The sequence below is a fragment of the Zootermopsis nevadensis genome, unplaced genomic scaffold (assembly GCF_977971745.1).
Source record: "Zootermopsis nevadensis isolate Lab colony 2312 unplaced genomic scaffold, Znev_1.0 Znev_ptg000030l, whole genome shotgun sequence".
In the NCBI taxonomy this organism is placed as follows: Eukaryota; Metazoa; Arthropoda; class Insecta; order Blattodea; family Termopsidae; genus Zootermopsis; species Zootermopsis nevadensis.
This window is the reverse complement of record NW_028259162.1, coordinates 7,167,582-7,194,948: the sequence shown is the minus strand read 5'-3', so window position 1 is coordinate 7,194,948 and position 27,367 is coordinate 7,167,582. Positions and strand designations below refer to the sequence as shown.

Genomic DNA, 27,367 nt, shown 5'->3' with positions numbered 1-27,367 from the left:
ATAACCATAATGAGATAAATAATTGTTTGTCTTGTTTTATGCTCTGTCTCAGTTTTCATTACCTTCATTATGGTCGGGCAGACAAGATCTACTCGTAACATATTATTAATTTGTCAATGACAGTCGCTTTGAAATTAGTAATATGTCTGCTTCTACTTCATATTCTGGATATCGTGGGTTCGAATCTTCGTATTCCTGGCACCGATTATTGTGGTTTTACTCAGTCCTTCCAGTGAATGTCATAAAAATACCTTAATATAGCCCTCGCGCTGTTCTTGTCACGTCTACTTTGCCTCTCTGCGTATGACAATTGGCCATTTCACCCTGTTTGAGTGTTTCTGTGCATGTCCGTGAGTCTGCTTGTCGGTCGGTAGTCTCAGGGCGGTCTCATCTTAATTGCAGGCTAACCGAAAATAGAAGGCCGTATTTTATATGGAAATGATGGCGGAAGTAAATTTCTATTTCCGCATCTCTGGTAATTTACTCGCTGGCTCGGGCTTTCTGTGTGAGATATTTGGTAGACGGCGTAGCTTCAGGACAAATACGATTCTGGGTACATTCGTGCATAAGGTGAACGCATAATAAGAAAGAAGTATCTGTTGCTTTTACATTAAACGTTAGTCTGCCTTTATATCCTTCTTGTACATTCCTGCGTCTTGACTGAATAAATTTATTACATAAAATACAGGGTGGGTGGGAAGTAAGTAGGCATTCCCACTTAAAAAGTTATATATAAAAATTATTTTCAGTATCTTTGTATTAGAAATATAGAGGTTATAAGCATTTCTCAATGCCTACTTACTTCCCACCCACCCTGTACATAGAGAACTGTACGAATCTCAGTGACATTGCAGACATTTAGAGGTCATGGATGTGTAAAGGTCATGTATAGGTCGCAATATATACTCAGTGCCTACATTGTGTTGGGTTAGATTACGTTAGGTTGGGTTAGGTTAGGTGAGGATAGGTTAAGTTAGGTTAGGTTAGGTTAGGTAAGGGTTGGTAGGGTTATGTAGGGTGCTTTCGGTTAAGTTGGATTAGTTTGGATTAGTTTAGTTTGCGTCAGGTCAGATTAGTGTGTTGGATTAGATTAGGTTATGTGCCAGAGAGAGGTCTTTAAAATTCTGAATGTCATATATTTTGACGCTTATTTCTGCCAAACCTTAAATACCTGGTTGACCATACTCATGTCAAAATGAGGTCATGACAAGTTCAAGTTCATATGGAAGTCACGAGGAGATCGGCCCAATAGTTTGCCAGGTACAGGTCTTTAAAATTCTCAAGGTCATATCTCTTCACGCTTATTTCTACCAAATCGTAAATCCGTGGTTGGCCATACTCATGCGAGCATGAGGTCACGTAAAGGTCAAGTTCATACGGAAGTGACGACAACATCGGCCCACTAGTTTCCCAGATATTCGTCTTTGAAATTCTCAAGGTCATATCTTTTCACGATTATTTCTGCCAAACGGTAAATACCTGGTTTACCATACTCATGTCAAAATGAGGTCAGGCAAAGGAAAAGGTCATATGGTAGTCACAACAAGATCGGCGTACTAGTTTCCCAGATATTGGTCTTTGAAATTCTCAAGGTCAGATCTTTTCACACTTATTTCTGGCAAACGGTGAATACCTTGTTGACCATACTCGAGTCAAAATGAGGTCACGTGTAGGTCAAGGTCATATGGAAGTCACAACAAGTTCGGCCCAATAGTTTCCCAGATAAGGGTCTTTAAAATTCTCAAGGTCATATCGCTTCACGCGTATTTCGTCCAAACCGTAAAACCCTGGTTGACTATACTCACATCAAAACGAGGTCACGTAAAGATCAAGGTCATATGGAAGCCACGACAAGATCGGTCCACTAGTTTCCCAGATACGGGCCTTTAAAATTCTCACGGTCATATATTAAATCTGCTTATATCTGCCAAACGGTAAATAACTGGATAACCATACTCATGTCAAAATGAGGCCATGTATAGGTCAAGGTCATATGGTAGTTACAACAAGATCGGCCGAGTAGTTTGCGAGATACAGATCTTTAAAATTCTCAAGGTCATACCTTTTCATGCTTATTTCCCCCAAACCGTAAATACCCGGTTGACTATACTCATGTTAAAATGAGGTCACGGATGGGTGAAGGACATGGCAAGACCACGACAAGATCACACAAACTGTTTGAGAATAAGAGGCCTCAAACTTTTTTAAGGTTATTCGTAGTACTATTTCCTCACGCATATACAGAATGGTGGGAAGTAAGTTGGCATTCCCATTTAAAAAGGCACATATAAAAATTATTTTCATTAATTTTGCATCGGAAATATAGAGGTTATAACCATTTCACAATGCCTACTTACTTCCCACCCATCCTGTATAAGACCATTAACACCTAATACTTATATTTATAACGAATATTTATCGAAATACAGAATGTCCTAAATAGATATACACGCAGCAACTTCGGTAGCCGCTTAGCAGTCAGCTGCTCACCGCTATCTGTACCACGAAGCTGATGGTGGTCATTTTGAACACCTTCACTAGATTCACTGGTTCACTAAGTTCAAAATTCTGACGTATGTATTGGTTTAGTTTATTGAAATTTCTATTGCATTCATTGATTTTTTTGGGACTCTTTGTACAAAGGACGTAATTTATGACTGACTAGGCCTCTGCTGTGACGGCTATGCAATTATGGATTATTGAAAGCAGTGAACAGCAAATTATATTAAGTATAAATAATCAGAAAGAACGAATTTGTAAATGCGTTTTTGTATGGTACTAAGATTGATGTTTACCGCTATCATTTCTCCTGTATGGTTTTATGGTGTGTTGCGCAATTGAACGCGTGAATTAATAATTTTCCCTTTTGCCGGATGTGGAAAAAATTGCCTACATCTGTAAAAGTTTCCGTTGCTAGTAAATACAGATGATTAAGCTTATTGCAAATATTCTCCGTTGGCTTTGACATGTTTTAGGGCATTGAAGAATTGCTCTGTAGTCTTTCTATTTAAGTCTACATTTAAGTATCCTGTCTCGGTCCTTTATAATATACACACATAACACACTAAGTCATTATCAAACAATACACACTTTACATTATTTGTTGATAACAATCAGCAGGTGTATAACAGACGTGTGTAGACTGTACTGTAAATCTATGTATAGGCTACTAGTAGATGTGTTTGTAACACGTTAACATACCCATTAGCATGCTGAGTCACACTGAGTCACATGTAATAATCAAGAAACGAAGTACTAGTACGCATAATTTTTGTGATTGTCATATTTCTTTTAATATTTTCCAAGGAAGTTCACGCTGTTTAAAAATCTTATATTTGTAAATACCTATTAACGTACATGAGAAATTACGTTAAAATAATTTTTAAGGTGTTCCAAACTCACAAATTTGTAAGATCTCTGGCGTTGTTGATGACGGGGAATTCAGGAGTAAGGTGTGAAAAAAGGAAGTGACGTTGTTTGTACCTAGTTTTATCAGTTCGCCAGTTCGTGGCTGTTATAATGACGCCAGTGAATGGATAAAGGAAACTCGGTAAAACGATTTTGAAGAATGACTTGTTTTTATTTTCTCATTCCAGCCATGGCCTATCGATTAAACGTTCGGCCATGTTTCTGGCATCTGTTCCGTTTTGTACGGGTCAGAAACCCGCTGTTCTGAAGTCTGGACTCAAGTCCGATGATCAACGTTGCTTCTCAATATGACGTTCGTACAAGTTGACCGAAGTTTCAGAGTTCCTTACTGCGTCCATCATCAGGAGGATTTGTCTGCGAGAAAGAAGGACCGGTTTTAAAATGGTGTAGCTTCTTAGCGTGAAAGATAGTTTGAAATATAATATTTTGTATTTTATTAACTGCAAAGCAGATGCTAAATGCTCTTTCATATAAGGAATGTAACATTTATTGTAAGCAGAACTTTTGCCCAAGTGCGGTTCTTATTCGGCGTAAATTTCTTTTATTTTGGGAGGGGGTTGAGGGATTGGTACGTCCTTTAAACGCATATTTTAAACTCGTTTAGCAACAGAGAAATTAGCAACTTTAATATTTTTCTTCGGTTCGTAGTACCAAAATTATAAAGTTTTATTGTTTTAGGTCGTATTAATTTTTATAGTCCTTTGGGCATGTGCTCCAGGAAGACCCGAACCTGCTAGCAGCACCTGGATCCGCCTAGAAATGGCAGCTGCATCCTACACGCTACACACAGATTCTTCTATCATGAAGGGTACGACGGTACTTTTAAGATGGGCCAATACCTTTCCTTCGTTCTCTCGACAATAATTTGCCTTGGATGCATTCGGTTCATTCGACGCCCTAACCAAAATTCAAACCGCGTACCTCCTGGTGACGAAACCGCAAAACTACGACCTTTAATTCAGTCCATATTTCCACATTTAATGTTCGGAAGGATTCTGTCATATCATTCCACTTTCAGTAGCACATAGATGACACGACGACATCAAATTCTTGTCAGTCGAAACAACGATGTTGTGTAATCAGAGAATCAAACTTTGTAGTTGAATGGTTGGCAGTCCTGCTTCCTTATCGAGAGGTACCGAGTTCGATCTTCAACGTGAATGTCGGATACCGTAAGTGAAATTTTTCGTCATACTTAGTTCCGTGATGAGACTTAAAGAAGACATCGTTCTTTCACGACCATCCTCTCATACTACGTGCAATATGAACAACTACAGGATTTGTATCTGTTTTTAATAGAATGTAATATAGCGCCTGTATTTAAAGATGCTGTCCAATGTACAAGGTGATTCGAAGGTCCCAGTGCTTCTGTAAGAACATATGATGGGTGTGGGATGTGATTCGAAAGTCCCTGTGCAGAGACACGCGCACACTTGAATGGTGTGTGTCCGTATGCCCCTGACTACTACCATAGCCATAAGTTGACCATAAGAAATATATTGTGCTGTTAAAGGTGCACAGGGATTTTTGAATCACCGTGTGCAACGCCTAAATATTTACCCAGACTGCTACCTCACGTTCATTCTATAATGGGCACTTGTTCAAAGAATTTCACCAAGTAGGCTCATGTTTACAATGTTGCTATTCCCGTCAACTTTTCAAACGAGTTGTCTGCAACTTCAAAGAACGTCATTGTCGAATACAGTGGACATACTTGTTTCTTAGTTTTACGTGGGGTAATGGGGACGGCAGTCATGAGAATAAGCAGATGTATGTATAGGCTTATTCGTTCTATTGAGCGTGTTTCGGGACTGCATTCAAGCGCCTATTAGCTTCTTTATGGCTGGCTGGTACCCTGTCCTTATGCTTTACGGAATTCGAGATAAGTTGAAAGGCGACGTGTACAAAGTTGTGTAAGGGGAAGTAAATTTAGAAGATATCTGTCTTCTGGGTTATAGCGCCATGTAATCTGGTAGATGTTTACCAATTCCTACCTCCATCATCAGGGCGCTGGTGTTGGGGGCGACCCAGAAGACAACCAAACATAGATAAATATGCATATTTAACCTCCTTGTAATCCTTCCACCAGGAATACATTTCACGCGAAGGTTCTGGTCATTAACACGTAACACTTAGACTTTTTATTAATTACAGGGCGTCAGATTCTAACAGGAACACTCATGTCATTCTAGATGTTTGATGTGACACCATTTCGTTAAGCGCAAAGAACAGATTGTATGACTACTTTACATATATAAAACATGCATACAATACATATGTTAAAAGTAAGTGCATTCTTCAGGATGTCCCGCAACAAGATGATCATTTTGATTCGAAAATTTCAAATAAACATTGGTCCGATCTGCAACGGATTGTTATCTGTTAAAATTATATAATTATTTTGTATGACATTGTAAATATTAAATGTGATAAGACAATTGTTTCGTAAATTCACTATGTGGATGAAATGCCGAGTTACTGAACCTTAAAATAGGTAACACTACGAAAATGTGTATCACTATCCGTTCCTACACGTGTCTTCTGTGTACATTCAACTGCCCTATTAAATCTTTGAATTCGTCTGGCGATAGCTCCATAAATGAGTTCTGATTGGTGTCTTTATTGAAATCGTTGATATTACGTTGCAAGCGAGGAAATGTGTTACCGACCAATCATGCATCTGATGCTGTTATGCAGGTAGTAAGGTGGAGTTCAAATCGAGTTGGGTTGCAGTACTGTGCAGAGGGGTGGTTGTTTAACTACTTTGTGAGTGTCTCGAATGCTAATTCGAATTTCGGGCCAAATTTGTGTACATTTATTTCCTGTGTTTTTGTTATGAATGGAACACGTCAGTTTCTGGTCTGTGCTGATTGCAATTCATTGCGTGAAAACACAAGAATTGTAAAGAGAAAATCAGACTGTATTAGAAAGAAGATCTAGAAGTAGATACAGAGGACACTGGTACATGTTTCTTCAGGTCTCGTCACCAGACTGCAAGGCACAAAGGTAACTAAGAAATATTTCGAAAATGCAGCAGACTTAAAATGTAGTTTGGAACGATGGCGGAAAATAAAAATTGCGTTCACTGAGAAGTTAACAGCAGATTAAATAATGTATATTTCTATAAAAGGGGTAGAGTGTATGGATTCAAATCATTTGGCTCAGGATAAGAACTGGTGGATATTTCGTTATATGCAACTGTTTTGGTTTGCAAGAAAATTTGTACTTAACGTTTTCCTTAAATGTTGCTTCGCAATGATATCAGTCTGGTAACAACATTTCTTCTGATTTGGTCTCCCTGACAGGCGAGAACGAAGGATACATGGTTACTTACTTATGTATCTTACAAGATCGCGTGGTCAGTCTATTTAGACATGTGGGTTGACAACTCAATTGATTGCTTCTTAAGTGATTTGTGAAACATTTGATTAAAAGCAAAGATTATGCAGCATTAACAGCTAGAAACATTTGTATTGTTAGTCATGGCTAAATGAGCGTTGCAGTTTCGTTCATCTGAACAAGGTTTATACTTTAACCTTAATTAATATTTTATATTTTCGTGTAGCTTCTGTCGGGAGAATATTGATGTTATAGTAGAATATAACAAATATAAATTTTTTAGTTCATGATACGCGATACTGCAATGTTTTCACACTGTGGTTCAGTGAATGTATGTAATAAAATTTGAAGCCTATACGTCATAAATGATATCTTAGGTACGTTACTTCAGACTGTGTTAAGTTTTTGCACTTTTAACAAAATAGCAAATGATTGGACGCCATTTCGTTGTACTGTGTACAGAATGGTGTAGTCTTTAAATATAAAAAGTATTGATAGTAAAGCGCTAATTGAGAAACTATCAGAAGCTCTGTTTCCAGCTTGAATCCGAATGATACCCTCAACGACTCAGAAGTGTAAATTTTGTATAAAACATTGTTCCTTATAGAATATATAAAGTTGACTAATTTCTGGGCTTATTCTTAATATTATCATCAGACAATTTATTATATATTCAAATGAATTTATATTATATATATTATATTTGACCGCCACGGTGGTCTAGCGGTTAGAACGCTTGTAATCCTGGGGTCCCGGGTTCTATTCCCGGTGATGCCCAAATTTATAACGTGTGTTGGGCAATGCCGTGGTCCATGTATCACGGAGTTTTCCTCCGAGGCTTCCCCGGTTTCTCCGTGGCATCCCAACAATTACTTCACATTCATCATCATTTACATACAGAAGAAGGCAATGGCAAACCACTTCTGAACCATCTGCCGAGTAAACGGACCTGTCGTTAGACAGAACACTAATAATAAAAATAATACCAAATAAAACATTCTCTTGAAAGAAGACGCTATTAGAGAATCTTGCTGGCCGATTGTTTATGATCTGTGAACTGTTTTTAATTTGTTGTTTGTGTTGAGGTCACATTAAAAAACAACTGAAAAAACATGAACTGTGGGAGTGACAGTCGATAATTATCCAGAAAGATCGAGATTAGAGTCATATGGAGTACGGGCGTGGTTCAGTTGCTATTTTCTCAGGCGTTACGACGGATAATTACGTTTTTAGTTGAGTGATGGCTTAGCAGCGAACTTCTTTACCTCCGGTGGAGGCATGGCGGTTCTTTGGCGCCAACCTGCACTTGGTAATGTTGAATCCTGGTTATGTCAAGGATGTTTGCGTTGCCCCCGACCACTGTTGACTTTATCCACACCATCTCATCATTTTTTCGGTAATAGTCGCCGACTGTGACGTCACTGGACATGATGCCCCATCTGTATTTTCAGGCTTGCTACCGTAATGGGCATTTACACGGCTCTCGTTATATTAATGGAACGCAGTGGTTACATGAAGAGTGGAATATGGGAACTGTCCAGTAACATGGATAGGGTTTATAAAGAAATAATGTAACTGTTGGATGTGGCAGCCGAAATGGATTAGTCCCCAGGTCGGTGGTTGGACGGGGTGTAAAACTTATTACCACAAAGAGTGTGATAAGAAATGCACGCGGATTGTTAGTCGGAAGACCTGAATGGAGGATACCACTTAGGAAACCTAGACGTAGAATAGATGCTCAGTATTAAAATGGCCTTATTTTTTTTTTTTTGGTAATGGATTCATCTGGATCAGAACAGGGTACAGTCCGAGACTCTGTGAGCACGGAAATGAACAAGCTTGACTCCATATAACGCGGGTCTCTCTTGACCACCTGAATAACTGTTGGTATTGAAGGAGGAATCTTCTTCATGGAATACTCGTAACCATGAGCACAAGTCTTTTAAAACTGGTCACATTCGAAAAATACAAAGGTGATTGCGGGGCAATTTTTAATCTTGGTACCCCAGATAGGACGAAACGGGATAGGGTAATGCGACTTTAAAGGTGGTAGCTCTCTAGCCGTCGGCCTTAACGCGGTCATAACTTTAATTCAGTGACAATTAATTGGTGTAAACTGCAGAGAGGGTTGAATCACAATTTATCTCTTCCAGAAATATGCACCCACTTCTCCATTCTACAGTTTTTATTCCAGGTTTACAAATTTCTCAGAATTTTATGTTTTCAGCCTATATAAAATACTAGGGCCTCCGCCCCCTGTTCGCTTCGGTCGCCAACCCTGTAAGGGGCGAGGAGACGGGGGACAAGGACGATTCGTCGAAAAGAAAAACTTATTGGATTGAGCAGTTCGATGTGTTTAGTACCGGACACAAACGCCAAAGAAGGGAGCAAAACGAGTTAAAGAGAGGAGACGGAAAGAGAAATAGCAGCAGTAGCGAAGAAACTAAACTAAAAAAGAAAGAATATGTTGAAGCATGAAGTAAATAGAAGGCGCCTGGAAGGCGAGCTGGCGCCCAGCCTCGAACAGCACCGGCTGGGAAAAGTTGTTACGTCATAAAAGCTGTCACAGCCGCACTTGATTAGTGCCGATGGCAAGGAGCTGCTTGGGCCCGGTGACGTGTGAGCATTTCGGCATAAAAGCGAGTCGCCGTGTGATAGGGCATTTATTTATAGCCCCGACGGACTGATTTGTCCGTCCTGATATGCACATGCAGAGGCGAAGGAAGACTACGATAATCTGAGATATGTCGCATCCGTTTGGATTTGGTAGCGGAGGTTCACTGTTCGATCACTGAGCCCATGAATGTCTTTAAAGAATTATAGCTTTTCTTCAGGCACCTAAGAGATGAGCGATAGCATACAGGCTTATCATTTCCTTTCGCTTTCTTTCTGTGTTCCCTTGTTCGTTTGTTTGTTCCCATTTGTCTTCTTTGTTTATTGTTTTTATTCTTCCCTTTCATTCTCTTTATATCTTCCTTTTTGATTTTATCTTCCGCCTTTTTCTTTCATTTTTTCTCGCCTTGCTCTTGTTCATTTTGGACACCAATATTCCGTAGCTCTCTCTTCACTCTTTTCTTACTTCATACTCTTCTGTTCCTGTCTTTTATTCCCTCTTTGTTGCTTTTTATTGCCTTTCTCTTTGTTCAATTCTAGAGTAGCACCGAATCCGTGGTTTTCATTTGTTTTCAGTATTCCCAACCGCGGTGTTCGGTTTCCTGCGGGTTTTTAGATGTGGACACGGAAAATATTTGTGGCTTCCACACCAGGATATCCGCATTTGCTGTGGGCAGGGCTGCAATGGCCAGTTGAATCCATCCAACGTTCTCATATACCATTAATAAGAATAATTCTAATATTATTCTTGTGTCCACTCCTAATTTTTTCAAGTGGTCTCTTTATTTCAGGTTTCTTACTACCGAAGTATCTAGAGGCCTCGGTCGTGCTAACTGCCGTGTTTTCAGGAAGATAACCCCCCACCCCCACCCCCGATGTTGACGTCAGATTGCTGTACCTGCAACTCACCACTTAGGCAATGTCCTAGGTAAGCGATAAGAAGCGTGCTGTGCGAGCTGCATAAGCAGCATGGGGTGTCATATGACATGAGGGAATCGCTTGTTGTGTCCTGCGTGAGAGACTGCAATAGAAGCACGCGGTCTTTCTGCGCATGCGCTTTACTGGCCAGCGAAGCGACCTGCGCGAAAATATATAAAATATTTGATCTCGTCTTTGGTCGCTTCGCGGTAACATAGGACAACGCCACACAAACAGCAAGTTTTATATTTCCGCTTCACCCACGCAACTCGCACCGCTCGCATTTATTCGTTCACGTAGGACACCGGGTTACTCTCAGTAGCGTAGATTAGGCAGTGCATGTCACGCTCTGACAGCCACGACTCTCTCTCTCTCTCTCTCTCTCACTCACTCTCTCACTCATCATGACTGCCCTGTGGGGTCTTCTCACTTAGCTAACCAGTGCGGTATGATTACAGCATTCCGGGACAGATGTGGTACGTGAATGAGATGAAATGGGGTAACAAACCTGTTCGCATTTGGTTGATGTCGGATGCCCTTACAGGAAAGTTACATATTCATGCGTACATTAAAGTTTAGTGATGGTGAAGTATTAATGATTTTGGAATTATCGACAGAGGTTTCCGATTTTCGTGATAAGACATTTTAGCATTTAGGGCATTTATATTCTTGCTTTCTTTCCGAAAGAAACATCGACTGAGAATGTCTGCCCAAAAATATTTTTCAAATGCGTTCATTGCTATTTCATATACCTAACTGTACGTTTGTGAAATGCCCCATTTGTTTATAAGTTTAAAACATTTACAGTGTTTCGGGAACTGGTTCTGTTTGTTTGTTTTTTTGGTCACCAGGTGAAACTTACAACCTAATCAGTAAGATTAATTTGAAAACGCTAATTTTAACCCAGTGGACTCGGCTGATTAAATTGTACTTTCACCTGAGGACGGAAGCAGAACCAGCTCCCGAAACCTTGTGGGTATTTTTAAATTTTTGGCACACCTGAAACCTTGCAACGGCACACCAACTACGGAGCACCACTTTATACCACGACACATAAAAATACTACAAGAGATTTTCTAGAGGCCTATTAGCATGAAACTTGAGAATCTTACAATAAATGGCGCCTTCGTATTAATTACCAGGAGTTGTATAGAATTGAAGGGTAAAAACTACCGACAGCACGTAATTGCTTAACGTTCGTATGGAATTTGATCAAACTCCCTCCATTGTTTCTAGAGGTTCCATATTAAAAAGTTAGACTGGACGTAATGGTCGTTTCTTGATCAGTAAAACAGGTTAAAAGCCGAAACACACGTTTAACCTAAAGAGCTGAAGAAGAAATCTGATAATTCGTCACAGACAGTTGTGGACATCAAATTTATCTTTTTTAAGGTGCTTCAGCTCACTAGCTGCTGGTTCTCAATTTCCAGTTCCACGGAACTTAAAAAAATTCTTGACGTCGAATAAATTAATAAGTTGCTCGTAAAGAAAGACAGAAATGAGGAATGAAATGGTGAAGAAGCAAAACAGAGCAGAGAGAGAGAGGGAGAGAACGGGATATGGCGTGAGGAATAGGGTAAAATAAATAAACGGAGAAAGACGAGAACGAAAGGGAAGGAAAGGTAGCATATAAAATCGGACACGTGTACATATAAAATGATAGGATTATCTGCATTCAGAAACGGAAGTTTAGTAATTTTAAAAGCTGAATGACCAGGCCCATGTGTCCCCGGAATGCAGAGTCGCCCGTTTCCTGGCGCCGGAGTTTTACTGCCCAGTCATGCAGGCCGGGTCGTACTCTGCCTTTGTACACATTAAAGCCGTACTCTATGTGAGGTTTCCATTTCGGCGATAGCTACTCTGATGTCACGAAGCCATCTTAAGTCGTCTTTTTTTATCGTCTGCTAAGAAGTCGCAGCTTCTCTGTCCGGTCGGCCAGCCATGGACCATCTGGCAGCAGAGAAAAACATTCTCGGCGTATCTGTGCGCGCAATTATTTATGACGATCGGCTGGCGCCAGCTGGACAAACCAGTGGTGTTGGTATAGAGATCGAGGGAAGAGAGAGAGAGAGAAGACGGCCGAGCGTTCAGACTAAGAACGACACAAGTCACGTTCTAGTTTAAGTAAGCTGTAAGAGATGATGATACAGCGAGAATTTCGTGATCGTCTTACAAGGGCGCCCACTTTTATAAAAAAAAATTGTCTTTCCGCCACCGTCTGTTTCCTTCAAGCTTCCTTATTTTTCCCTCCTTCCTTCATTTGTTTACTTCTTTCTTTCATTCTACAGCACACATTTAAACAACCAATTTTTTCGTGCCGATTTAGCATCCACGTTGAAGAGCGTAATTGTATTTATTGAAGTAACGTAATTTGCCAGTCGACGGTACCTCACGTCTTGAGGTGTGTATCATCGGCGCTCGATGACAAGGATCCTGAGTTCCAAATCAGCCCAGAGGATGGACGTGTCCTCGTTTCTCAGTGGTGTGTTGTCCTGTGTAGGTGGACACCTTGGGACGGGCTGACCTCGCCCGAGTTCTGCCAAAGTCGAAAACGGTTTCGAAAGCTGTCGGAAAATAGTCCGGAAAGGTCAAGGCTCACAGCGTCTGTGTATGAAATTGTACTTCTGAAACAAAGGTGTGGTTTTCGTCAGTCCCTCCAGGCAAATGCCGGGATAGACCTTAAAATAGGTCACGACCGCGTCCTTTCCCGATTAATTATTCTCTAGCTTCCTCTTATTCGACGCTATATAGTTCGGAATATAAATAAATAAATAAATTTTAAAGTGGTACTGGAAATTCATTGAATGTGTGCGTTAATCTTTTTGGGCAAATTGTACATTTAAAAATCCATCTCCTGCCTCGGAACACAGCACTTCTTCGTTACAGATTTTAATTGGTTACGGTTGTTTAAGGGAATAATCGTTCTTTATTCTAAAAATCCAATCAGAATCCACAAACACTCCGTAGACAGAATGAACAGATATTAAATATTAAAGGAGGTGGAACATATAATTACCATTTATTTATAAACGGTTAATTGGGAATCGGAATTCAGAGCAGAAATTTACGAAGTCACAACCTTATTATAAATCATCTCATCAATAAATCAGTGCACAATGCTGCTTCTCAAATTACACGACCATTTTTATGGCCGTATTGCATTGACGAAGTGCCTACATGCCGCATAGCCGGACAGCTGTACGTACTTTTACATGCCCTGGACAAATTCCATCCGCTCTAATTGACTCAGTTAAGCTCTGAACGACATTCATGTCGGTGATTGTATTGCTAAGTAGGATTTCAGAGTCTTTTGGTAGACGTTTACCAGCATTTCAAAGGCCCTTGCTGCCTCCACCATCAGGGCGACTAGACTACACGGCGCTACAACCCAGAAGACAGCAATCTAAATATCGCTTAAAATGTTGTATTGGATATAATAACGTCCTTTATGAAACTTTACATTGATTAATATATTTAAAAATGATATTTTGTTAAGCTAATGATGATTACGTGGCAGCATTCGATCCCACATTCTTCATAATCAGTTCTGTCAGGACAGCTGCATACGTTCGACCTCAACTAGTGGAATCTGATAAATTTCTTATTAGTATGGAGTGATACAAATTGGAACCCGACATACGATAAATTATTTCAGCAGATGGATTAAACGTAGACCACTTTTTCTCGGAGGCATCAATTTGGCTTGTATCATCCGAACAGTAGCAACCATATTCCGTCTCTCTCGCTCTTTCAATGCTACATAGCTCCAACATTTCTATAGCACTCCCTGATTTTTTTTTATTACGTTTCTCCTGTCTTCGTCTAACAGCATTCCCGAACATCAATTTCGCCGTCCTTTTTTGAGCGCTGGCCCTGATATGTGTGTGCAATCGACCGTTCACATCATGGCATTCACACCATTATAATTTTCATTGTTATGCAGAATTTCGTTGTGTTCAAATAGTTTTCATCGTTCTCAGACATGAGAAGTGATTGACTGTTTGATTGATGCCAAAGAAACAAATTGAGATACCAACGAATATCATTACCATTTAATATGTAGTGGGTCAGAGGATCTGTTATATTTTTGACAGTGTACAAGTTTACAACGAAAATTTTTGATTGATTGAATGATTGATTAATACTATCTACATTTTTGCTTACATGACGAATATATTACGAGTATGTGTTTTTAAGAGAATTGTTTCTGTCGTACTTCGTCAAATCTTATTTCAAATAGCTGTCCTGAGAGTAGAGACAACCTGACCATTCACCTCTTGATAGTGCTTTTATCATAGAATCATATAACTCCATGGAAGACATTCCTTCAGGAGTTAGTAGTAGCTCAGCTCGTCAAGAAATTCCCCTTACTTTACTTTACTTTAATAGACTAACATTGTTCACATGGGCTCTGTCCTGAGCCAAATGAATTCTCCCACGCCTTCACACACGATTTCATTAACATTCATAAACAAAAAAGAGATAGGCCCAGTTTTGGTGTAGAATTTAGCGTGTGTATCTCAATTCGATTTAATGTACTAAATTTGAAACTCATTTTAATTTGATTAAATATAACTATTTAACGGGATTAAACCACGTCAGCGTTACGAATTGTCCAAGAGGTATCGATTTTAGCATTTTCAGTGTCTGATTGTAAGGGATATGTAATGGAAACTGCGAGAGCACTGTTTAGAGGCTTTAATGGAAATGTATCAATGTAATGTATGTTGTTGTATAGGTCTAATTGGTTTGTTGACATTTGTTGAATACTGCCCCTGTTATTTTGATATTAAGCAAAGCTCAGTCTAGAATAAAATGTGTTAACGAACACTTCCTAGACAAATTTATGTAGAGCGTGTCCAAGAAATATTATTGAGCTGCCTAGTTCAAAATAATGTTGCGGGTTAGGTTAAACGAGAGAAAGGCAAACACGTTTCTAGTGGCAAAAACAGGACACATTTACGATGAAAGTCTGCATTAATCTGTTTGTGTTCTTACTTTTACCAAAGTAGAAGATGGCGTTAGATGCCGTTCTTGATATATCATCGTTGGGTGGGCCTAAATGTTTTTAAAATTTCAATGCGGAAGGAAGCATGAAACTAAACCTACAGGACAGGACCAAGAATAAGACCAAGAAGATGGTGGAAGAATTTTTTTTTAATATTCACATCTCAAAGACTCGAGTTCCGACAGCCAATTCCTCCTAGGGGACACCTTATTACCCTTACCGGCCATGCTGTTTACAGAACTCGAATTTTCGTAACCGTGTTTACACGAGCCTACTAGATGAATCCAGTCCACACAATCCAACCATAGTTCCCTAAGATAAATTCTAATATTATACTCCCATATACGTATGTCTAGATCTTCCGAGTGGTCTCTTACCTTCTAGTTTTCCAACCAAAATTCTTTCCGCTTTCCTTATTTCCCATGCGTGCTTCATGTTCCTCCCATCTCTTTTTAATTTTTGGTGAAGAGGGAAAATTGTACAGTTTCCTCCATTCTCCCTTCACTTCGTCCCCCTTAGGCCCATATATTCTTCTCAGCACCATATTCACGCACATCCTCAATATTTGTTCCTCCTGTAACGTGAGAGACCAAGTTTCAAACCCATACGAAACAATAAGCATAACTATAGTTCTGTATACCCCGTATTTCCTATCATTCATATATTCGTGAACACACCATACTTTAATTAAGCGTCCTCAAAGATCAAAAGAACAATTTTCCACTGGATTATTTAATTAATTATGACGGAATACTGTTCGATTAATTTAAAACGGATTTACGCACAAATTTCACTAAATGTAAACAGCTGATGTAAAAGATCATTCTACTCATGTGATCTGTCGACACAAAGAGACAAAACAGAACAAACAGAGATAATTATGATACAAGCCAAAACATATGATGTTAACACTCTGGTTTTAGAAATGAGTTGTCGTTACACAAGGCTTTTTCGGAACACGTGCCTTCAATATTTCTGACATGCGGATACAGTTAAGACATGACAGTTTCTGGGTAGAGATAAATTAGAGTGAAGTGACTTAAGTAACTCCATTTGAATAGTCTTTTGTGAGAAGCTGATAGTCGCTAAGCTAGTCCATGATTGCTCGCCTGTTACAGAATTTTAAGGTTTACTACTGTTATCACTAGAACACTCCCCACTGGACCTTGACCTAAGCCAGATTAATCCAGTCCAGATCTTAATTATTCTATAAATATTTTAGGCAATAGTATCAGAGCAGGATAGTTAAAAGGTTAGGCTTTTTAGCAGCTTTGCGTCATAATCTGTATTAGTGTCGAGTAAGATTTGAGGTTGGTGTTTGTCATCCTGTGTGTTTCAAGTTTCTTATATTCGCATTTACGCGGTTTTCATTCAGAAACCTTTGGTTTAAAGCGGTTCAAGAACAGTATATACCAGTTATTCATTTACGCCATTCTAACTTTAACGTGATTACGCGGTCAGTAAAAATAAAATGTCGGACCATTGCCTGGAGCTGATGGAGTGTAATTGGATCAGTTCCGCTAAAAATGTTACCACAACACGAGACAAATTTATGTATCGTACACTTTGCGTGAATAAATATCTGTAATTGTTTGTCGAAAAGAAATTCAACCGTTTTATAGACGCTTATTTTTTTTTTCGATTTGTTTCGCATTTTTCTGTATCATAGCTACCACGCAAGTGAATAAAGAACTCGCTGTAATTAAAATGTGTTTCTTTTGCGCGATATGCTGTCAACAGTATACCAACAGCAGTGAAATTAATTTCAACTTTGTTTCAGCGGACTCTGCCACGCTTTGATAAATTATTAATTGCCTCGATGTGTTTTTTAATGTTTATTTATATTTGTCACAAACAGCATTTTACGTAAGTGCAATTTTATCTTAATGTTCTCTTCATGTATTTTAATTAATTGTTCCTCCCTAAGATTTTAAATACACAGTCTCTTCTTTTTCTGTGATATGTAATGCTTATGTTTTACGACAATTACATAAACAGAAAAACTGACTTTGAAGAATGTTAGTGTAGAAAAATATTATGCGTGTTTTTACTCAGTCTATCCATGTCTGCGAAACATTTAAGTGTGCTACCATGTGAACAATTTTAGGAACACTGGTCTGTTACATTATGCTTTGGAAGGGACTGAAGAATACCATGAAAGGATTATCACAGTATTCGTTACCAACCGAATGTCTTGTTTGTTTGATTAACTAAATTTCGGAAAGTGCATTCATTACGGCGTCGAAGTAAATGATGCATTGGGAAGGCCCCCCGAAAAAGGAGCTGAGAAAAACAGCGAAAAACATGGGGATATCCTACCTGTTTCTGGACAGGATTCTATGACCGGAACTTAACAAATATGAAGCAGAAATGCTACTCGTACTTAGTCGAGAGGGCTATTTGTGGGTCTTAGTGAAATAGGGTGGGAAGGTTTGGATTTTATTCATCTTTCTAAGGATAGGAGCAGGAGACTAGCTGTTATGAAGGCTGTAATGAGCTTTGGGGATTCATAAAAGTGGGAAATTTCTTGAGGAACTAAGCGACTATCAGTTTCTTAAGATGGACTCTGCTCCATGGAGTTAAAATTTGTGCTAGCAGCAGTGTTGGAGATAAGATTATGATAATGGAAAATATTAGAGCTCTGTATTTTGTTTGTATTTCTTTGAGATGTGCAGGCGAAATAATGAGCCCTTTTAAAAGCAGCCGGGCGCTTTTATAATTGCTTTTGTGTAATTGCTGATTTTTTAATTTCGTCAAATATTCGGTTTAAGGAACACAGACTTTCAGATGGCTGCCTTCTGGGTTTCTGCGCCGTGCAGTCTACCAAAAGGTTAAAGATGTTTCAGAGGCGCTTGCTGCCTCAGTCATCAGGGCTGAAACCTGAAATCTCACCCACGGAATTAATGGACATTTGTTCTTCTGATTATGCTTCTAGAACGTCTTGAGGTGCCATGATTGTTAAGTCTTAGCCACAGACATGAGCAGTGTTGGTTTACGTTTTTAAATTACCGTACTCAATTTTAAGTACCATTAATTGACTTCGAAATATGCCACACATCCAGCATTTCACCTTTGGCGTTTTCATGCTAAATCACGTTATCCTACACTGTAAAACTAAAACAATGAACGAATTTGTACTGAAATTGACTGTTTCATCAAGACTCGAGCGTACCAAATTTACGACGTGTACTTCGGCGCTAACTATGATAAAAAAGAAAGAATAATGGTTTTCCACCTGCCACTGACTGGGCAACTTCCTTTGTAGTCTGCTAATGGTTTTCAATGTATGCGTGAAACTTGATTTGTTGGATCGACATCTGTGTGTCATTGATTTCTTTTACTGGAACCTTGTCTCCGCCCGTCTCCCTATTTGGCGCAAAAAGACGAGAAAACAGGGGGGGCAAATGCGTCGGAGGGGGGGACGACGTTGTTTCGGTTTGTTTTGTTTCCAAACCGTTTTGAATAATTCAGACATCGACGGTGTCCAATGAAGTGAAATGCATGTGTGTGTTGTTTTGCGGGTGTTGTGACAGACCGGTGTGTGTTCTGAAGATAAAAATGGTTTAGCACAGAAAAGAGAAAAGAGCGGGAGATGATTCACACCTCACTTGCCATTCCCCATGAAGTTTAACGAACCGGCACTCAAGAGGGAGAGAGAATAAGAAAAAATAAAGCAGAACGAACTGCATTATTTACCAAGTCTCTTGCCTTGTCCATCCGCCCAAAGTAAAGCAGGTTGAGGAACGACGAGGTATTGTGAAAAAAAGAAGGGATAAAAAGGTCGAATGTTGGGGTCGTCGTAAGGAATTCGAGTTCCTCAGGGTCGTTAAAATCGTAGGCACGGGTCACAAAGGCAGCGAGGTGTCAGTTTTAGCCACGCCTTCCGACCCCATCCCCAGATGACAAGAACAAGCGATCGAGTCAGGCTTTCTAAGGGTCGTTTTGTTACCAGATGTTTTCCCTCACCCGCTGGGATGCTGTGGAGGAGGAGGGGGGACTGTCTCCAGCTGGTGGGGGAGGCGCCAGGCATAACTGCTATATACATCAGAAGCTAGACAGAACAGAAACGGTGCTGTTGGCATGGCCTCTTGGCCTGCAGGGCAGATAGCTCTGTCGGCTCACGGATAAAAAGTGACTATGAGATATCTGGGACGATTTGACATAGAGAAAGAGGTACAGACGTGCAAGATGGTAGGAGATTGTTTTCTGCCGGCTTTCGGAATTCTGGATGAAGTTGCCGTTCATACGCATGCATTCAGAGAGCTTTAAAGTTTGCGAATTAGAATAAACTGTCAGTTGAAATGCCAGATTTTATGGCGTGAGAAATTTCTAAGAAACAAGTGCACGAATTTAATTCATTTTAGGCCAGGTTTAGTTTTTGGTATTGAATTCCCCAATTTGCGTGATACGTAACGTTAACTAAATTCGCGGTCGAGTGGTTAAGACTCGGGAGGTATCGGGTTCAAATCATGGCCCGGAGACTTTGAAAATTGTCTTGATTTTCCTTAGTACCTCCAGAAAATTCTGGGATAGTGGGCCTTCCTCAAATTGGGCCCCGACTACTATATGTCACGTGTAACAACTCGAAAACCATTGAACAGATTCTCATGAAATTTAATTTTGGGAAGTTTTGCTAAGTTTGTTGACACATTTCGATTTTGACTAAGATGAGACACTGACACAGTAACTGACACTTGGCATGTACTGTCCACAGATGACGAGAAAATCCCAGCAAGGGAAAGTCGTTCCTGGTCGGTGCGGGGGGAATGTTACTTATCAGCTGGACTAGAGGGCTGCTATTGGTGGGTCTACATGGCGCCAAGACCCAGAGGAGCAAGGTCATTTTCTTCGCCACAGTAAAATCTCAAATACGAGGTGCGATCGGAAAGTTTCTAGACTGCGCCTATAAAAACCCGTACACTTATCTCAGGTATTAAATTCATCCATCACCCTCGAAGTAGTTCCCCTGGGAGTGAACACAACGATCCCAGCGCCGCTGCCAAGCCTGGAAGCATCCCTGGAAATCTTTCTTTGTCAGCCTGTCAAGCACCATCTGCGATTCTGCCTGAATCTCTTCTATCGTCTCAAATCTCCTTCCCTTTAGCTGAATTTTCATCTTTGGGAAGAGGAAGAAGTCACACGGCGAATAAGGAGGGTGCGGGATGACGGCCATGGTGTTTGAGGCCAAAAACTGCCGAACTTTGAGGGCGGTGTGCGCTGGCGCGTTGTCATGATGCGTCGCATGTGGAGTTCTTCCTTTAGAATCAGCTGACAGGTCCCATAGCCTATCCCAACAATGTCGCACAAGTCGTTGATGGTACGACGTCGATCTTCGTGAATGGCCTGCCGAATCTTCGTAACATTTTCGGGCGTTGTGTCGTCCAGAACGCTCGTCATCATCGACAGAGGTTCGGCCATTTTTAAAACGTGAATGCCACACAAATGTTTGTGCACGACCCATTGCGGACTCCCCAAATGCTTGCTTTAGCATTTCATAGGTTTCCGTAGCCGTTTTGGCGAGTCTTTGGCAAAATTTGATGCACACGCCATTCCGAAATCGCAGGAGGGTCGGTGTAATGCACTACCAAAACGCCCGTAACTAAGAAACAAATGCTAATTCGATGATGCCGGCTGGCACACTGATTCACTATGAATGTAGGCCGCACCCCCTAGCGGCAGAAGCTCGTACTACATCCGGTTCGCCCGCTATTGACACAGTCTTGAAACTTTCCGATCGCACCTCGTATTACAATTTCATAGCCAATTCAGTCAGACGGTTCGTCCCATATTTTTTCCCCTATTCGTGTTACATTTTCCCAGACTCCTAAACTGCTCTAAAATTTGGAAATTGTGATGTGTCGCGTAATCCAGTAAATTCAAAAGAACCCTATATTAACTTTGTGAATTTCGTCGTAATTTGACAGTTGGGCGTGTATATGTGGAAGTTGATTGTTGTTTGTTGGCGAAATGTAAGGTGACTGAACACACAGTTCCTTGCCATTGAGGCGAATTGACATGTGAATTAAACCTGAAAGACAGGTTTACACCAATAGCTAATAGCTTGTTTAGATTTCTAACGCCCTGGAGTGGCTAAAAGTTCTATCAGTCAGTCAATATAAAAATATCGTTTTGTAGCTACAAGATGGCAAAATACAATTTTAACGAGCACTCGTAGTTGAATAAGGACGTCTTTTACATAATGTCCCATATGCAGCGATTGCCAGTCGTTCTTACAGGCTGATATATGTTTATATAGTGTATATATTTTAAGGCTATTTATATGAAGGTTGCCAATTAATTCAGTGTCGACTGCAGTGGTAATTTGGGGTTTCATTTGGGTTTGGAACATGGTCTCTCATACTGATAGAAGAACCCATAGATTGGGGGTATTTGAAAACTCTGCAAAATTGCTTTGAAGATAGAGACAGTATGTTCCTCCGAAACTCTGGTGTCTGTTATTCTGTTACAACCCAGAAGACCAACAGAGCTTAAAGGTCTGTCAATTAATTGCGAATTTCAGGGTAGACGATTGCTTTAACTGTGCTTAATTTTCTTTGCTGGCATGTTGGAAATATTATATTTTGCCGTGAATATAATTTGTGTGTACCCGCTCCTTCCAGTCACGAGGCCCTGTTCGTGAACCTCGGGTGTGACTCGGATGGTCATTCAGCACTACAGATGTTAACGAGTGTAGCTTTGCATTTTGTGTTGACGTGGTCACCAGTTGGCAATACGTACGTAGAGTGAATAGACGTATTTCAACGTAATAAGGTTTCCTTCTGACAGAGAAATATTTTCTGAAAGTCGCGTATTGGAAGCTTCGTTACCGGGCATTCACCTCACGGATAGAGCCATTTACCATATGTTTTTGCTGAATTAAGAATCGTTCTTTCTTTTTTCTTAATGGGGCACCAGATGTTAGCACGATAATAGACGTAATTGTGTACTGAAATCCCGGGTTGCATTCGTAGCGCATGGAGAAGAGGTTATTGTTTGCATTCGACATGCCTTCCACAGGGCACATGTTTTGCCTGCAGAATGTTATTTTAACAATGGCTACTCATAAGAAAATAAGAATAAAAGGATGAATAACGTTTAACCCCTTTAATGCTCAGTGGTTACTATATGCACCACCTGCTTTAATATCCAATAATTCTGTATATTGCCCCGAGTTTATGTGTTTCTTATGTTTCTCAGAATAAACAGCATTTGAAGATTTCTGTCTTCTGGGTTGTTGCGCTCTGTAGTCTGGTTGATGTTAGCCAACGTTTCAGAGGTCATACTGCCTCCGTCATCAGGACGATATCAACCAGACTATACAGCTCAACAACCCAGAAGAGAGGAATCTTCATACTCACTGCTGTGAAAACCTCAAATCTTACATAAACAGCATTTATTTTTTTAAACAAAATTAACTAATTGATTTTTATAATGGTGACGTGATATGTTTTTGTTTGTTTTTTCGGTAGGAACTAAATTGTTGACTATGATTGAAGTGATCTTAGGGCTGTTTTGAGTTAAACTGTAAGCGGTTTTAAAAGAGGACCAGTGAGTTGGAAGGGGCGTGTCACGCATGGGGGCCTTCAGAAATGCATACAAAATTTTCGTCAGAAAATATGATTGAAAGAGACTTGGAAGAATCAAACATAGATAGGAGGATAATATTAAAATCGTTCTTAAGGAAATATAATGTGGACTAGATTCAGCTGGATCTGGATAGGGACAAAGACTGGATCTTATGAATTACTCCTAGTGCCATGAAAGGCGGTGGATTTTAGTGCTATCAGCATTTCAAGAAGGACTTTGTTCTTTATCGTTAGACGACTATAGTCTGTTTTCGTTGTGCATAAAGCAGTATATAACACTTGCCTAAAAGCGATCTTTAACTCAACCATGGTAGTAATATAAAATTCTTGTGATGCCATGCCTTTTCGCATTTTACGGTACCTTAATATTGTTTTGGTCAACGGGTGTACTGGCTTATTATATTCATAAGACTTTTCATGATAAACAGTTTCATTATTTGAGTACAGTTGACTGTGAAAAGATCCCAGGCAAAGGCCGAGTACTCTCGCAAGCAGCAAGATAAACTAGGGAATCTTTAGACTGTGTTACTTCTTTTTTAAGTGTTTATGGCGTACCGCAACGGTGGGATCATAAAAAAGTGCGGCAGTTGATTTGAATAACCTGCGAATCAGCGTGATCTCAACAGCGGTCCACGCACTCTAGAACGCTGTAGTGACTGCAGCGTGACTAAGCACTGGAATAACGAATAATATTACTTCGCTCTTCATTTTACACTGACAGCGCCAATAAACCATTTCAGATCTTAACCCAACCCGTCGTTACTTTGATTCTGGTTGCTGGTTTTCACTGGATGCCAAGCAGCGGCAATAAACGGATATTTAAGGATCCGCGGTGCCCGAATTTATAACTTGTGTTGGGCAAGGCCGTGGTCTAGGCAACACGGAGTTTTCCTCCGGGGGCTTCCCCGGTTTCTCCGTGGCATCCCAACAATTACTGCATTCACACACAGAAGAAGGCAATGGCAAACCACTTCTGGATCATCTGCCAAGAACGTATATGAACAGGTCCCAGTCCGAGAAAAGGATGGAAGGATCCTGTTCATATGGACCTGTCGTCAGACCGGGCCAGTTTTTTAGAAAGAAAAATCCCACCGACTTGATTTTCTCCGAAATTTTCGTAGCTGTTCTGTCTTTCATTCTCTAACTTTCCCTTCCTTTTTAATCAGCGTCCAAAATGTTGATGCCCGGCACATCAGAGATCGACTACAACGTCGCTTTAATCCAGAATCTCATGTAAGATCGCCACTTGTCATTATGTCGTTCAGTTGGCGCCAGTGTGTTACGTGGGACACAAATAACATCACCGCACCAGTCAAACAGCTGGCCTAAACCTTAAGGTGACGAGACATTTAGTGTCACAAGCAAAAAATAGTTTTTTTGTACGTTAAAGTAAAACTACTTCTGTTTCATTCGTATTATTTTAAATGGCTCGATTTAATTTGTCCCTATGCCGAATACATCGGCTGCATTTTAGGAGGATGGTTTTAAACAAAATTGCTTGCAGGTGCAGGATAGACAAATATTACGTCAAAGTCTCAAATGTTACACCGCACAACATCTTGGATGAAAGTCATATTCATATTCTGTCTGTATCAACACAGTACGCACCCAGCGGGAGCCACTAGACTACGTCATTAGTGATATTTTAAAATTCGAGTTAAGTATAATAGTACCATTTAAGTTTTATGTCTAGGGCTATCGGAAGGCGGTTTCACATCTGAACAAAATAAAACCCGAATCAAGGTTGAGATTGAAAATCTAATGGTATAACAAGCTCAGTTAAGCTACTGTTTAGTTTGAAAAAAAAGTAGTCTTTTAACCAAAGGAAGTGTCATATATCCTTGCGTTATCACGCTTTTAAATACCTTTTAACACTGAATGGAACAAAAACATTTCTACATTTCCCTTTCTTCTTTTAAGAATTCAGAAAACGTATAGAATAAAATCATACATTGGGAGATGGTTGTCTGTCGTCCATTTGTCAGAATACTTGAACTAGAACAAAATATTTTTTTATTTCGTTGACTGTCCTCGTACCATTTGACGAGTTGCGCTAAAAATTTGAAAGCTGCTCGGAAGAGTTGTAGGGATAATGGATAACAGGAGAACAAACAGACTTACGACTTGTAGTCATTATCCACCGCGATTACTTGATCTAACACCTGCTCCTGTCAGCACTGTTGCCACATATCTCTTGGGATGCTGCAAAACGCAGATGAATTTGTTGTACAGTTCTGTCTCCTGTGTTTAACCTATAGTAATTTTAACGGCAATTCATATTCTGATTATCTGAAAATGTGTTTCTTCGTTCTTTGACATAATTTAAAACCACAACCGACCCCAAAAGATTATTATTTATTATTCGTTATTGTCACCTCCGTTACATAAATACTAATCCAGTAATATTAAACCATTAGCACAGGAAAAATAACAACGGACGATTTGAAAGATGAATCTAGTGCGTAACCCGTCAGTTCATCGACCAAATTGTCATGGCTCCAGAAAATAAAAGTGCACAAACAATATGGATTACGACGCATCATAAATCTACAGGAACCTCTTTGGCGACAGTAAGATATTTTAATCGCTTCCCTCTGGTAACGATAGGACTAATCTGTCTGCCAACGAGTCTTGAACAAGTTGGGGTTCCTCACAAAAACACAAGTTTAGACAGGTGCTTAATTCATTTCGCCCCCTTTAATTTCTCGTGAGCCCCGCGGGGGGTCCGTGTCCAGACCACTTTGGCCATTGAGCTATCTGCCTCTCATTTCCGACAGAACTACGTGGGACCTCCCGGCCTGCATACGTGCTGAGCAAGGCACCCAGGGAGTGTATGACCAGATGGTCTGTGGGCCTGTTAACTTCATGGATTAGTCTTTCTTGAAACTATTAGTCGCTCAGCTGGTCAAGGAATTTCCAAGCCTTTTATGGTATCAGAGAATTCTTTAAATTTTCACCACTGGACCCTTTCTTCACCAGTTCACATTCTCATTTCCTACGCCTTTAAAATCAACCTAACCGAACGTAGCAGCTGAGTGATTAGAACTCTTCCTTATTCGGTCCCTGGTTCAAATCCCTGCCTATCTAAAATATAGTTCAGACAAAGATCAATGTTTGACATAATGACCTGACTCTGTTAGCCTTTTGACGCTGAACACTTACCATTCTCGAACAAAGTAAGAATCGGTTATCATTTGTTGAGATGTAGTTCATGGGAAACGCTCTGTAAATATAACAGCTAGAATGTTTACGTCGTGGAACAACTTAGAACCCAATCATTTTTGAACTGATTGAATGGTACTCTCAACTGGAAAACCCGTATTAGGATACTGAAAGTTCGTTAAATCCCTTATCAGATGTTTTGTGACAATCCAGGACGAAGACAATGAATAGGTTCACTTCTTATGATGTAGAGCGAGACGGTCGCATGTCAGGCCTCGTGGTATCTTCAGAAGGCTCACATTATTTACCTGTCACCACCAACAACCATGGTACTGATACAGTATTAACATGTTTTGTTCTAAACATGATTTCGTAAATTGATAATTTTGGATGCTTTATTAAAGGAGGAGTTTCTTGAATTTTGTAAGTTCTTAGTACAGTCAAAAGTAAATTTGTAAGACTTGAGGTTCTCACAGCGGTGAGTATGAAGATATCCGTCTTCTGGGTTGTTGCGCTGTGTAGTCTGGTCGAGTTTAACCAACGTGTCAGAGGTCATACTGCCTCCGTCATCAGGACGATTCATCGACCAGACTACACAGCGCAACAACCCAAAAGACGGATATCTTCAAAAGTAAATTTGTCGCTAATCATCGTGTCATGAAAGCGTATGGGGAACTGACGTAAAGTTACCGTTATTCCTAACCATAGCACTAAATAAAGGTGAGTGGCCAACTTGATGTTCTGGCTCCTTTACCCTCGGTACCCGCACGCCGTAACGAAGAAAAATATCCCTTTCGATGCCGGAAATCGAGCCCCGTTAGTCGATGTAGTCAGTAACTTTCTGTGTCTCAGAACTATGTAACCATGTTGTTTTATTCGGGCGGACTAATACACAACCATGTCGAAGGAAATAAGCGAAACCATTGAGTTAAAGTCCTCTATTCGAGGTTTTGCCAAAAGCAAAGAGACTGTGGCTGGAAAACGTTGATAAAATATTTAAAACTGACATGAATATACTGAAGAGAAGAAATTGAGATAAAATTAAACTAAAATTATTTATCTACACTGGAGAAAATGTTTTCAAAGGAGACCATGTTTTTTTTCTTCTAAAATAGCCAGAAAGTAGAGAATTCTCATATTTGTCTTATTGTCTTTAATGAATCGATTGGCTATTGGCTAATTAGACCGGTGATCCCCAACCGGTGTGCAGCAAATTCCTATGAGAAACTGTATATTCGCAAGTCATAATCAGAATTCGTAAAACACACACACACACACACACGTTCATCACCGATAGTTTTATCCAACATCT

General features: G+C 40.0%; 1 protein-coding gene and 1 long non-coding RNA gene across 3 annotated transcripts in view; one reads left to right on the top strand and one right to left on the bottom strand.

The window, feature by feature from the left end:
• The window catches only part of net (atonal bHLH transcription factor 8-like protein net), a 170,233-nt gene that overhangs the window by 60,032 nt on the left and 82,834 nt on the right, over window positions 1-27,367 (top strand). Inside the window, exon 1 of one of the 2 annotated variants that reach the window (XM_022066569.2) lies at window positions 6,124-6,435. The exons of the other annotated variant lie outside the window; for it this stretch is intronic. The gene's annotated coding sequence lies outside the window, so the exon portion shown is untranslated. Of the gene's footprint in view, window positions 1-6,123; window positions 6,436-27,367 lie in introns of those variants that run through there. 2 annotated transcript variants of the gene reach the window in all.
• Window positions 3,315-27,367, bottom strand: part of LOC110831047 (uncharacterized) — a 41,797-nt gene continuing 17,744 nt past the window's right edge. Inside the window, exons 2-4 of the long non-coding RNA XR_002543462.2 lie at window positions 15,685-15,881; window positions 12,688-12,923; window positions 3,315-3,783 (exon numbers count right to left, since the gene is read on the bottom strand). This is a non-coding gene — a long non-coding RNA (uncharacterized LOC110831047). The remainder of the gene's footprint in view (window positions 3,784-12,687; window positions 12,924-15,684; window positions 15,882-27,367) is intronic.